Source organism: Podarcis raffonei, chromosome 15 (genome assembly GCF_027172205.1).
Source record: "Podarcis raffonei isolate rPodRaf1 chromosome 15, rPodRaf1.pri, whole genome shotgun sequence".
Taxonomy (NCBI): domain Eukaryota; kingdom Metazoa; phylum Chordata; class Lepidosauria; order Squamata; family Lacertidae; genus Podarcis; species Podarcis raffonei.
The window spans coordinates 22,007,165-22,020,772 of NC_070616.1; positions in this window are offsets into that span (position 1 = coordinate 22,007,165).

Below are 13,608 nucleotides of genomic sequence, written 5' to 3' on the forward strand. Positions count from 1 at the left end.
CCAGCTCAGCCAATTCTGTGTGTTTACATTCTTGTTGGTTAGCTAAGTTTCAGCTGGAAAGCTGGCTGTTCTTCAAAATGGTGAGATGATCTTTCAGGTGATTATCAGGAGGAATCTTGAGGCTATCATAAGGTTGCCATATTTCAAAAAACTTGCCTAAGATCCAGGACATAACACCACCTTTCAGAAATTCCCCCCGGACATCAATTCTGCTTTTGAAATCCTGGTAATGTCCGAGAAAACCTGGACATATGGCAGCCCTAGGCTATCAATACATAATAACAATATTTCCTCTTCAAGTCCTGGAGTTTGCTCTGGTGTTCAATAAAGACATTACCTGTTTTTAATAATAATAATAAAATGTCTGAGGATTTGCTATGTACATATAAAGTGACATCTTCCCGCAACCAATTTCCATTCATATAAGTGAATGAGCTGGGGGGGGAAATGTGACTTGTGCAAGGATGCTTGGGATGAGACAATGGATGAACCAAACTTTGAAGCTCAGTCAACCAAGCACACAACTGAGCATAAAACAGCTCCTAAAACAGTTCCACTGTCTACTTAGCTCTTTCAGAGTGTTGGTTATGACCTACTAAGTCCTGTGCAACTTGGATCCCAGCTATCTGGAGGACTGTATCTCCTGATATGAGCCTGCCTGGACTTTGAGATCTTTGTGGGAGATCTTCTCTCATTCCTGTCCCCCTTGCAGCATGTTTTTTGGGGGAGGGGACAAGGGAGAGGGCTTTCTCAGTGGCTTCTCCCAAACCCGCTTCCTAGTGAAGCAAGACTGGCTTCTTCTTCGTTGTCCTTCCACTGTTGCATTCTACCTTCATTTTATAGTAAGCTACTTTGTTATTTTTAATAGAAAATGTGGGGGTGATATGTTCCAGTATGGTGTAGTGTTAGAGCAGGCATCCCCAAACTCGGCCCTCCAGATGTTTTGGGACTACAGTTCCCATCATCCCTGAGCACTGGTCCTGTTAGCTAGGGATGATGGGAGTTGTAGTCCCAAAACATCTGGAGGGCCTACATAAAATGTGTACACCATACATTTTAAGGCACATCCAATGCATATTTAAAGCAAATAACTTTCCTAAAGAATAATGGGAACTGTTGTTTGAGCAAACTCGTGTGCTTTAGATATGCACTGGATTGTGCTTTAACTGCATGTTGAGATAGAATTTCTCTGCCATCTTGTGGACAGGAGAGTTGGTGCACTCAGCATCGCTAGAACATGAAGCAAAGGAAGAATTCTCAGTGATAGGTGCTGCTGACATTTGATACAGGGGAGCAGATTTGCTAGACAGGCGTCAGCAAACTTTTTCAGCAGGGGGCCAGTCCACTGTCCCTCAGATCTTGTGGGGGGCTGGACTATATTTTTTTTTGGGGGGGGGAATGAATGAATTATGCCCCACAAATAACCCAGAGATGCATTTTAAATAAAAGCACACATTCTACTCATGTAAAAACACCAGGCAGGCCCCACAAATGACCCAGAGATGCATTTTAAATAAAAGGACACATTCTACTCATGTAAAAACACACTGATTCCCAGACCATCTGTAGGCTGGACTGAGAAGGCGATTGGGCCGGATCCAGCCCCCGGGCCTTAGTTTGCCTAGCCATGTGCTAGAAGGTACACAGATTATATAAACCAGGAGACTCAAGCTTGATTTCTAAAGCTGGAGAAAGAATTGCTGCTGTTTCGGCTTATGTGTTTTTTAAAGCTTCAGGAAAAATACAAAACTGGTTTAGGATGCCATTGATGCTACATTAAATCCACTTTCATCCCACCCTCCTCTAAGGAGCTCATGATGCCTCAAACTTTTTTAACCTAATGCAGCCTCATATGCCTGTGAGTCTGATCTTGAGGGCAGCAGCATTCTCAGCTGGGACCTCTTCCTTATCTTGCACACTGAGCCAGACTCTCTTAACTTTTCTGCCATTTGCTTAATGACAGTGAACCTGCCAATTGTTTGATTTTCAAAGGCTGGGATCATGAGCAACTGACAAAAGCATCTCCCTGGGGAAGGAGACCCACGTTCTTGGGGCCATCCCCAAGAAGACCCTCTCACAAGCCCTATCCCCCCACCCCAATCAGGAAGAGCTTTGTATCCAAGTAAGAAATCTTTAAAAATAGATGGACTTGCTACTTTTCTAAGTGGTGGCTTCTGCCCTGAGGCCAATTGCAGGTTTAGGGGTGGGGGTTGGACCACAGAATGGAAAAAAAAATAACTGGCCCCTCATCATATGGTGCAGTCCTAATTCATCTTGGGCCTTCTTGCATCTTCCCTTATCTTTTAAAAGAAGCAGCTGCATATTTGCAATTTTCAGGGATGGGTTCACCATCTAGTTTGTCCCAGAAGTTCTCTCTGAAACCAGACAGGGAGATATAAGCATAGGAACCCACTTTTCATGTGAACAGAATGGTAGCAATTTCAAGTTCACATTTTAGGAGTGACCCTATTGGAGCAGTTGGAAGGCAGGGGAACTCAATGGCATAAAGGAAAGAACATCCAGTGGCGGTGCTGAGCCCCATCGACAGCATTAAGCATTCGTATCCATGGTGCTGGATGAATCTCCAGAGCCTGTGCCTCAGACGATCGACATGGGAAACATAACGCCAGCCTGATAAAGGGCCTATTGTGAGCTCCAAATTCTTGCGCCCCCAAAGAAAAAAGAAAACAAGATGTTTTAGTCGTCCCCTGGGGAGAGCAACCGTCTGACGGGATGAAGGCCATACAGTCACTTCCCCAGGGGGTACCATGAAAGGCGTTTGTGCTCATACAATGGGGTAACTTCTATTGGTTTGCTCTGCCCCCCCTTCAAAACTTTATTTGCAGTGATTTTTATTTTCCTGCACAGAGAGAACTAGATCCTGGAAGGGAAAACAAGCTCCAAATTTGGGTGCAATGCACCTACATTTTTTGGGGGGGAGGGCATAAAACATTTGTGTGCTGTTTTCTCAAAATGCTTTACACGGATTGGACGGGGGGAGGTGGGGGGAAGCTGCCAAAGTATGAAAAATACCAGTACTTAATTCGTTCCGGAGGTCTGTACTTAACCTGAAACAGTTCTTAACCTGAAGCACCACTTTAGCTAATGGGGCCTCCTGCTGCCGCTGCACCACTGAGCCTGATTTCTGTTCTTATCCTGAAGCAAAGTTCTTAACCTGAAGCACTATTTCTAGGTTAGCGGAGTGTGTAACCTGAAGCATATTTTCACTGCGCAGCGATCCCTCTTGCTGTTCTGGCTTCTGAGATTCAGATTTTTTTTTTCTTGTTTTCCTCCTCCAAAAACTAGGTGTGTCTTGTGGTCTGGTGCGTCTTATAGAGCGAAACATACGGTAACCTCCAAATGTTTTGCTGGTTTTCAACAGCTAGAAACACCACCAGCCCACCAAGATGACCCAAATGAGACAGGGAAGGCTTGCAGATCTTAACCAAAAAAGTGGAAAAGAAGAGAATCTTCTAACGCAGGGGTTGGGTGGGTCTATGTCTCTCTCCAGATGTTGCTGAACTACAACTCCTATCATTGCTGACCATTGGCCATGAGGCTGATGGGAACTGGAGTCCAACCACATTCAAAAGGCACCAGGTTTTCCCTCCCCTGCTTTAGGGCATCAACAGGCCCACCAGCTGAACCAATCTGGCTTCCTCCAAAGAACCTTTGGAATAGGAGTTTGGTGATCATGCCGCGATTTCAGTCTCTTCAATCTCTAGCTTTTCTTACAGATTTGCAGACCTCTCTGGGGCTAATTAGCCCCTTCCCTCAATGCTCTCTTTATTGTGAACTCATGATGATGGGGGCAGTTATACATGATCCCTCTTTTAATACTCTTTGCACCCACAAATATCCTGTTTCCACCTGCTTCATTTCCAATTGGTGCATGTCTCATGACTTCCTTCTGAAATCGTGTAACTTTTCATACCGCAAAGGTTCCATGTTGTACTAGAGCACAAGAGAGCCCCTCCAGGTGGCAATGATGTGATAACACTGGAGAAGCATTTCAGAACAATAAATAAAGTTGTATGGTCCTGTATAAATCCACCACTAATGCACTATTATTGTGTTAATGACAGATTGCACTCCAGAAATGTATGTATCCCCAGTTGTATATCCTAATCTGATTTCCACCAGTGGATCCTGAGATCAATGGTCTGAGACGAACGGAAGATATAAGGAAAGTCCAGCAAGGTTACTTGGCCAGAAAAGAGACTGGCAACTCATTTGGGATTTCCAAGAGCCAGGCCAAAATGCAATGGGAGAACATTTGTTTTGTATGCAGAAGGTCCCTGGTGCAGTCTCTGGCATCTCCACGTAGGGCTGGAGAAGATTTTGCCTGGAGAAGACCTTGGAGATCTGCTGCCAGTCTATGTAGACAATACTAAGCAAGATGGACCAATGGTCTATGTACTCATACCACTAACTTCTTGTGGTTTGGGAAGAAGAGGAGTCATCAGTGGGGTATAGCTCACCTTACTAGCTCACACAGCTGATGTGGAAACCTGTTTATGGTGATGTCCCAGGTGGAAAAGTTTGTTGAAGTTAAAAGTTTAACATGCATTAAATATAATGTTTGCATGCACTGAAGTCAAAACTTACGTAGAAGTTTGCATTTGCAGAGCTGATAGGTTTACATTAAGGGTGGATCTACACAGATAAAAAAAGTTATAAATAAACTAGGAATTAAATAGTTGTAATGAAAGAAAAAAAGCTATGGAAAACAGCAAAGAAATTTTTTTTGCTCTCCATCGCCATCTGGTGTTGCATTCGAAACACTGTTTTTTGACTAATGTAGCCGAGAGGTTCCACTGTAGGTGAAAGCGGAAACCTGGAGTTTCTCCTTTTCATAGGGTTTAGGCTACCTGATAACTCACTGCTGGAAACCTGAGCTGCAGATCTCTCACAGCAGGAAAGGAGAAGTCAGGGGTGGCTAGTTTTAAGTTAGTACACTTTGAAACTAAATTTTGGGGTGGAAAGTGCATTTATTTCTACACAAAGTCCAGATAAGGGATTCCACTGAACAACTCTAACAAGGTAGCAAGCTTCCCTCTTGCCATTTTCAGGAGCAGCTGGCTCTATGCACAGCTCCCCTTGGTGGTGAACCTTTGAACTGAAGCTGGTCCCTTCCCTACAAAGTACTTCCAAGTTTTGGACTGATTCTGCCCACCCAGGTTGGTCATTGGATCTTCCTGGGCAGTAAGGGGTATTAAAGCCTTCTTGTTTCAGTCGAGTCTTGCTGGAGCAACATAGGTTTGGTGCGTTCCTGTATCACAGTCTGCCCTTCAGTCTTGACTTCTGCCTTGATCATAAGAAAACCTCTAAGCAGCTTACAAAAAATATAACATAAAGCAGTGGAAGTACAGTGGTACCTCTGGATGCGAACGGGATCTGTTCTGGAGCCCCGTTCGCCTCCAGAAGCGAATGCAACCCACGTCTGCGTGTCTGGGCATGCGTGGGTCACGATTCACCACTTCCGTACATGCGCATGATGTCATTTTGACCACTTGCGCATGCGCGAGGGGCAAAACTCAGAAGTAACTGTTACGAAAAAGGAGCAATGCAGAAGCAAGCACCAGGTGGCTGGAATGGTAAACAGGATGTGGGTGATATTGGATTGTACCGTGGGAACCAGGCACAGTCTGTAAAGTGCTCTGAGAGCCGGATGTTACCTCAGAGCAGCACATGACCCTGTACTGGAAGTACATGGGTGGAGTTTAATTTTTCTCTCTGCAGTTGGGAAGCAGAGTGTGCAGACATGTTTTCTCTGTACTGGTGAAAGACAGGAATAAAGACATGTAGATATATTTCTGTCTGTCTCTTCCCCCCCCCCTGGAGATGGGAGGGGGAGGAGTGGTGTGTTCTCCTTCACGTTGAGGAGAATCGCCGAAGAGACCTCCTTTGATCTTGCCGGCCGACGCTGGCAGAGGAGGTCACAAGGATTCAAGCCGGGCACCTGGAGGGTGGCCAAATTCCTAAGAGCTGGAGGCTCTGCTTGCTTGAATCCCGACAACTGGTAGCAGACCGATGGTTATCTGATCTATGAGAATCTGCATGAGAGGTGAGAGGTCGATGAATCGTTGCCATCCTCTGCACCTAAGGAGATAAAGAAAAGCGTCTGCCTGCAGCCAGAAGCTGAAACAGACAGCTGGACACCGAGAGGAGTGTATTTCAAGGCAACGGAGCCAGAAAAGGTATGCAGCATTTCGGGCAAGAGAGAATGAACGCAGAAAGGCTTATTTTCTGGTTCACAAGGAAGAGCTGCGTTTGAAAAAAACAAGCTCTGAGGGCAAGCTTGCATACCAGGAATTCCTGTGGTGAGATAAGGAGTTCCGTGCTGAGCAGGTTGCTAGGCAACGTCTGCCAGTTACTGAGTGGCCTAAAAAGAGCCTGGGAAATCGAAAGTGTATCTGCGCAGCTGTGCAAGGGTTTTGAAAAAACAGCTCAAAGGTTTGCCTGCCTGTATAAAAGCAGTAAACAGAAGAGAACTTTTGGAGTTTACTGGCTTGAAAAGTGAAAGCTGGCTTGAGATTGAGTGTAAAGCTGACCCTTGGATTCAGCATGGATGCCAAGAAGGGGGGAGTGCCCCTGAATGCCGTGGTTCTAGATGAACACAGCCGGCATGCTGCACTGGAAGTAAAAGACAGGGGGAGGGAGGAACGGAGTTCTAATTCCCCCGCAGATGAGGCTACTGGAGAAAAAGCTCTAGCTTTGAACGCTGTCCGATGCTACACTTGTGGACAGGCTGGGCATCTTCAGCGGAGCTGTAAGAAGCCACGTCAGCCAAAAGGAGCGAAGGGCCGCTCAGCAAAGCCAGAGGCGTCAGGCAAAGGTCGTACCAAGCCTATGGTGGAACCTGCAAAGGCTTTGATGGCGAAAGGAACCACGCCAGACGTTGGGAACTCGTTTGTTATTGACACTGGATGCACGTTTCATATGTCCCCACACAGAGAACTCTTTTCAACGTTTAAGAAGCAAAGCTTCACTGTGACACAGGCCAACGGTCAGGAGCTGGAAGCGGCCGGCGTGGGGACTGTCTATCTTAAGAGTCTGGACTTGACAATAAACAATGTTTACTTGGTTCCTGAATTGAAGTTCAATCTGCTGAGTGTTTCGCAGATTGCAAAGAAAGGACTGAAACTGTCCTACGATGCTGAGAGCTGCAAGATCTACAAAGATGGAGAGTTATTTCTTTCGGCCAGAGAAAAGGATGGACTTTATTTGTTGACTTTTGACCAAAGTGATTACATGGAATGTAATTCATCTGTGTCTAACCTAGTTTCTCTTGCAGGTGTGAGCAAGAAGAAGACCGGAGTCAACAGAGCATTTCAGCGGGTGTATGCTGACGTGATTGGTCCTCTAGAACCATCTAGAGGCAATGCAAGATATTATCTTGTGTGTGTGGATCATTTCTCTAACTATGTCTGGGTTTATGTGTTGAGAAAGCCACAGGAAGCCTTGGAGAGGTTTCAGGAGTTTTGTGACAAAGTTAAGAGTATGCATGATGCTAACATTGATTGTCTATTCACAGACAAGAAGCAGATTTTTCTTTTACAGGATTTCCAAAGGTTCCTGCAGAAGAAGGGAATAAGACACAAGGTTTCTGTTTCAGCGGAAGCGTGGAACAGGGGTGTCTGTGTACGGGTGAACAGAGAATTGCAAAAGGGGATGGAAGCGCAATTGCTTAGTTCACATCTGCCACATGAGTACTGGGCCGAGTCTCTAATGTCGTTCTGTTATACGAAAGTGAGAAAGGTTTCAAAAGAGTTGGGAAGTTCTCCTTTTGAGAAACTGTTCCACAGAAAACCTTCTGTTGCCCATTTCAAGGTTTTTGGGTCTCATGTGAGAACAGAAGCTCCAGGTGGAGTAAAGAATGCCAGAGGCATTTTTGTGGGGTATGAAAAGGGTCTCTACAGAGTAATTTTGTCTGAATCTGGTCAGGTGATTCTCACAAAATTTCTAGAGAGTGCTCCTGAACAGGAGAGAGTGATAGTACACACTTTTCCCACTGAGGACGATTCAGATGATGATGATTTCACTGATTACAGCTGTACAGAAAGTGATGACACTGATAGCTCGGAGAGCTCGTTTGTCACAGTCATTGAGAGGAAGTCTCACACAATGGATAGGCCTTCACAATTGAAGGATGAACCACTGTTTACCATTGGAACTAGTTCTCCAAAGAGTCCTGAGACTGGACCAGTGAGCAGAGAGGATCAGCACCTCATACGTAGGTCTGAGAGAGTTACAAAGGGTCAATCACCCAAGAGGTACTCAAAAGAGTTTGCTAACTTAGCTGTTGCATGTGTTGCTGTTGTAAACAACCGAGGACAGGTTGGAGCTGTGTCTAAGTCAGAGACAAAGACACAACAGAGAGTTGCTAGCCAAGGTAATGCAGATGCACTCATTCCTTGGAAACCAGACAACCAGAGAGGTACACTGGGGAAACCAGTGGCGGGCAGTTCCAAGGGTGGAACTGAAACAACAGGGGAGTGTTATGTGTATAACAACTGTTTGTTTTCTTCTCTGGATCATGCTTTGCTTGCTGCAACACGCATTGATTCTTTTGGGGGAGGATGTTACGAAAAAGGAGCAATGCAGAAGCAAGCACCAGGTGGCTGGAATGGTAAACAGGATGTGGGTGATATTGGATTGTACCGTGGGAACCAGGCACAGTCTGTAAAGTGCTCTGAGAGCCGGATGTTACCTCAGAGCAGCACATGACCCTGTACTGGAAGTACATGGGTGGAGTTTAATTTTTCTCTCTGCAGTTGGGAAGCAGAGTGTGCAGACATGTTTTCTCTGTACTGGTGAAAGACAGGAATAAAGACATGTAGATATATTTCTGTCTGTCTCTCCCCCCCCCCTGGAGATGGGAGGGGGAGGAGTGGTGTGTTCTCCTTCACGTTGAGGAGAATCGCCGAAGAGACCTCCTTTGATCTTGCCGGCCGACGCTGGCAGAGGAGGTCACAAGGATTCAAGCCGGGCACCTGGAGGGTGGCCAAATTCCTAAGAGCTGGAGGCTCTGCTTGCTTGAATCCCGACAGTAACATGCTCCGTTACTTCCAGGTCGCCGCAGTGCGCAACCCGAAAATACTAATCCTGAAGCTACTTCAACCCAGTGCGTGACTGTATAGATTTAAGAAGCAGTTAAATGCAGGCATTAAAAAAATATTGGAAAAATTATTAAAACCAACAGTAACTAAAAAGAAACAAATGTCTGGATAGGCTTGCCTAAACAACAACAACAAAACTGTGAAAGCAGCTGCCTGGTGTCAATAGGCAGGGAGTTCCAAAGTGTAGGTGGGGCAGCACTAAAAAAATGAGTATGAGAATTATATGGCAACTGTAACAAAGCTAGTTCCACTGGTCTATCAGGCATATATGGGATAAGGTGATTCTTCAGGCAAACTGGTTCCAAGCTATTAAGGGTCTTATATACTAATAGCGGGACGCGGGTGGCGCTGTGGGTTAAACCCCAGAGCCTAAGACTTGCTGATCAGAAGGTCGGCAGTTCAAATCCCTGCAATGGGATGAGCCCCCGTTGCTCGGTCCCTGCTCCTGCCAACCTAGCAATTCAAAAGCACATCAAAGTGCAAGTAGATAAACAGGTACCGCTCCGGCAGGAAGGTAAATGGCATTTCCATGCGCTGCTCTGGTTCGCCAGAAGTGGCTTAGTCATGCTGGCCACATGACCTGGAAGCTGTACGCCGGCTCCCTCGGCCAATAAAGCGAGATGAGTGCCGCAACCCCAGAGTCAGTCATGACTAGACCTAATGGTCAGGAGTCCCTTTACCTTTATACTAATAGCAACACCTGGAAACCAGTGTAGATCTCTGAGCAGGCGTGTTATATGCTGACAGGGCTTCACTCCTCTTAGCAACCATGCTGCAGCATTCTGCACCCCCTGCAGCCTCCGGATCAAGTGCAAGGGATGCCCCACAAACAGTGCATTGCAGTAATCCAGCCTCGACCAATTTGCCCCTCCCTAGCCTTGTGAGCAAGAAAGAAGCAAGACACCTCCCAGCCAGTGCTTCAGTCAAGAGACAGGTGGAGGTGCATGCCTGATCTGTCACAGCACTCTTTCTGCTCCCTCCCTCATCACCTTCTCTTCCTTTTTTCTTGCTTGCAAAGAAACACACAAAGAGGAAGTGTTTGACATGGTATTTAAAAACAAGGCCTGCCTCCTGGGCGTTGCTGACAGCTGCGGTAGGAATATGGGAGAGAAATTATGATTCCTTAATTATAGTGCACTGTATTTCTTCATTTCTTAGCTGTCTTTCAGCACACCCCTTTTCCATCACTAATGCCTGTGTTTTGGCGGCTGTGCAGTGATGCTTACTTTGGTGGTCCGAGCATCACCGGTATTAAGATTTTAGCCAGTGGCGATGAGATGCAAAGCAGACTTCTCACTGGCCAATCAAATTGGAGGCTTTACATGCTCCTTGATAGACACCCAGGTTTGATGCAGCAACCATCGAGACGCCAAGTGCATTATTATTCTTTGCAACAACTTGCAGTGCAATCCTAATCATGTCTACTCAGAAGTAAATCCTAGCAAATTTAATGGACTTTACGCCCAGCTAAGTGAGGTTAGGATTGCAGCCTAAGAGCTGCTTGCAAATTAAAGGAGAAATTCAGGGTATAGGCTGAGCGGCTCTTTCGAAACCCACTGTGTTTTCAACGAATCTACGCTTGTGGCCTGACACACATGTGCTCAGATCACTTGATTGAACACACATGTCCATAACTCAGTGCCTCCAGCATGAAATAGCCTTGCAGTCTATCACCTCTCCTTATTCTTCATAGGTCCTTTGGATCTCTTCAACCTTGCAATCATTTTAATATCTTCTCTGTTGAGCTCCATAGGCTTGGGGGATTTCCCCACCATCAAGTGGATCGTGCTGAGGTCCTGCTTGTGGGTTTCCCACAGGAACATGGTTGGTGGTGCTGGATTTCCAAATAGGCAAAGTAGGCACTGGACTATGGGCCCCATGCCTTTTAGGGGCCCATAATATTGATAATAATATTAAAATAATATTGATTTGATCTTGAAAGAAAATTACTGACTTCTGTAGAATGAAAGTACAGTGGACGCTCGGGTTGTGAACGTGATCTGTGCCAGAGGCACATTCACAACCCGCAGCATCCGCAACCCACAGCGCCGCGTTTGCACACACGTGGGTTGCGATCTGGCGCTTCTGCGCATGCGCAAAGCATGATTTAGTGTTTCTGCGCATGCGCAAGCACCGAAACCTGGAAGTAACCCATTCTGGTACTTCCAGGTTTCGGTGCGTCCATATCCCGAAAACGCGCAACCTGAAGCATCTGTAACCCAAGGTATGACTGTATTAATTTTACTGCATGCAGTGCACTTAAAGCAAATGTGATGAAAATGATGTATAGATGGTATTTAACACCAACCAAACTTGCTAAAATGTATAGGACAAGAACTAAGGAGTGCTGGAAATGTAAAGGAAAAGAAAGGAGTTTTTCTCACATGTGGTGGACTTGTAAAGAGGTAAAAGCTTACTGGGAAATGATACATAATGAGTTTTTAAAAAGTATAAAAATACTTTTGTCAAAAAAACGGAAGCATTTTTACTGGGCATAGTTGGGGAAGAGATACCAAAGGGAGATTAAAAAAAACCCACCTATTTATGTATGCAACAATTGCAGTAAGAATTCTTTCAGCCCAAAAATGGAAACAAGAAGAAATACCAATGAAAGAAGAGTGGCAGATGAAGATGATGGAGTTTGTGGAACTGGGGAAGCTGATGGAGGAAATACGAAACCAGTGTGATCAAGCATTCCAAAAAGACTGGAGTAAATTTATACAATATTTGAAGGACCATTGTAATCAATTAACTAGCAGGGTTGTAAGAAGACTTGTAATGATAACTGTTCTTACCTTTTTACATTTACTTAAAAATGGTGATATTCTGAATGAGTGAAACGTAAATTTGAAAAATGTATAAATGCTACGATATAAAGATTAACTCTGGAAACCAAGAGGCAGGAGGGAGGGAAGTCGATAAGCTCGTAAGAGCAAAAGAAGTTAAGTGGATAACGAGAATGTGTATAAATACTGTATAATGGAAACACAATAAAAATTATTATAAAAAAGAAAATTTTACTAAAATGTATTAGGAGATCATTTGCGAGGGCCCCACCCTGAGATTTTGACCACCTAAGGGCCTCCACAGGCTTTAATCTGGCACTGCTGGTTGGCCACTGTGAGAACAGGATGCTGGACTAGATGGTCCACTGGCCTGATTCAGCAGATCTCTTATATTCTATTGATGCAACTGACTCCTCTGCTTTTTCGTTGCCCTTTTCCATTGCGGTCCTTCTACTCTCCCCCCCCCCCAACAATCTTTATTGAAACTTAACATACAGTGGTACCTCGGGTTACCGACACTTCAGGTTACAGACGCTTCAGATTACAGAGACTTCAGGTTACAGACTCCGCTAACCCAGAAATAGTACCTTGGCTTAAGAACTTTACTTCAGGATGAGAACAGAAATTGCACGGCGGTGGCAGTGGGAGGCCCCATTAGCTAAAGTGGTGCTTCAGGTTAAGAACAGTTTCAGGCTAAGAACGGACCTCCAGAACGAATTAAGGTCTTAACCCGAGGTACCACTGTATATACATAATAACCAAAATTCCCAATGATTCCCTCACATAAAATATAATATCTAAATTACAACAGCCGCACAATTATACACTTAATTATAAAACCCACCACCCACCCTCTACTTCCCTCCACAGCAATTCGACTTCTTTATATTTCTTTCTACCTTTCCCCCCTTGCATTCTATAATAAATTATTTTTGTTAAATTCTGATTTTTCCTTCTTTCTTTATTCGTTTTGTTATTGCTTACATTTTTTTATTCTAAGCCTATTAGCATGTCATTTTTAAAACAATATTTTGACATATAATCTTTGAAATACTTCCACTCCATTCTTAACTTTTGATTTGATTATCTTATAATTGAAGTTAATTTTGCCAATTCTATATACTCTATATACTCTATATACGCTCCTTCTTGTTTTTTCCTGACTGAAATTCACTTGACACATTACGTCCCTTCTTTCATTGCCTCTCCCTTTCGTTTTGCTAGACTTGTTCGCCTTTTTTTGTACAGTGATGGATAAATTAGTGATGGGTGTGGCATAAATAACAGAAGATGAAGTTGGCGTGTGTGTCACAGACAGAACTGTCATACTGCCTCAAAAACAAAAACAAAAAACCCTGCTTTCTGTGGTGTCTATTTACATTTTCATCTGCCTCGGTCCTCTAGAGTATAACATCTATGTAGCAACAATAAGGGACCTTGGGGAAAGTTTGTAGATCAGTGACAGGCTTTGCATGCAGAAGGTCCCAGGCTCAATCCCTGGCATTTCCAGGTGCGGCTGGGAAGGACTCGCATTCAAAACCCAGGAGAACCTCTGCCAGTCAGTGCAGACAGTACTGGCAGCTGGATGGACCAAGTGCTTTGATTCAATAGAAGGCACCTACCTGGGACACAGGTGGCACTGTGGTCTAAACCACAGAGCCTAGGGCTTGCCGATCAGAAGCTTGGCAGTTCGAATCCCT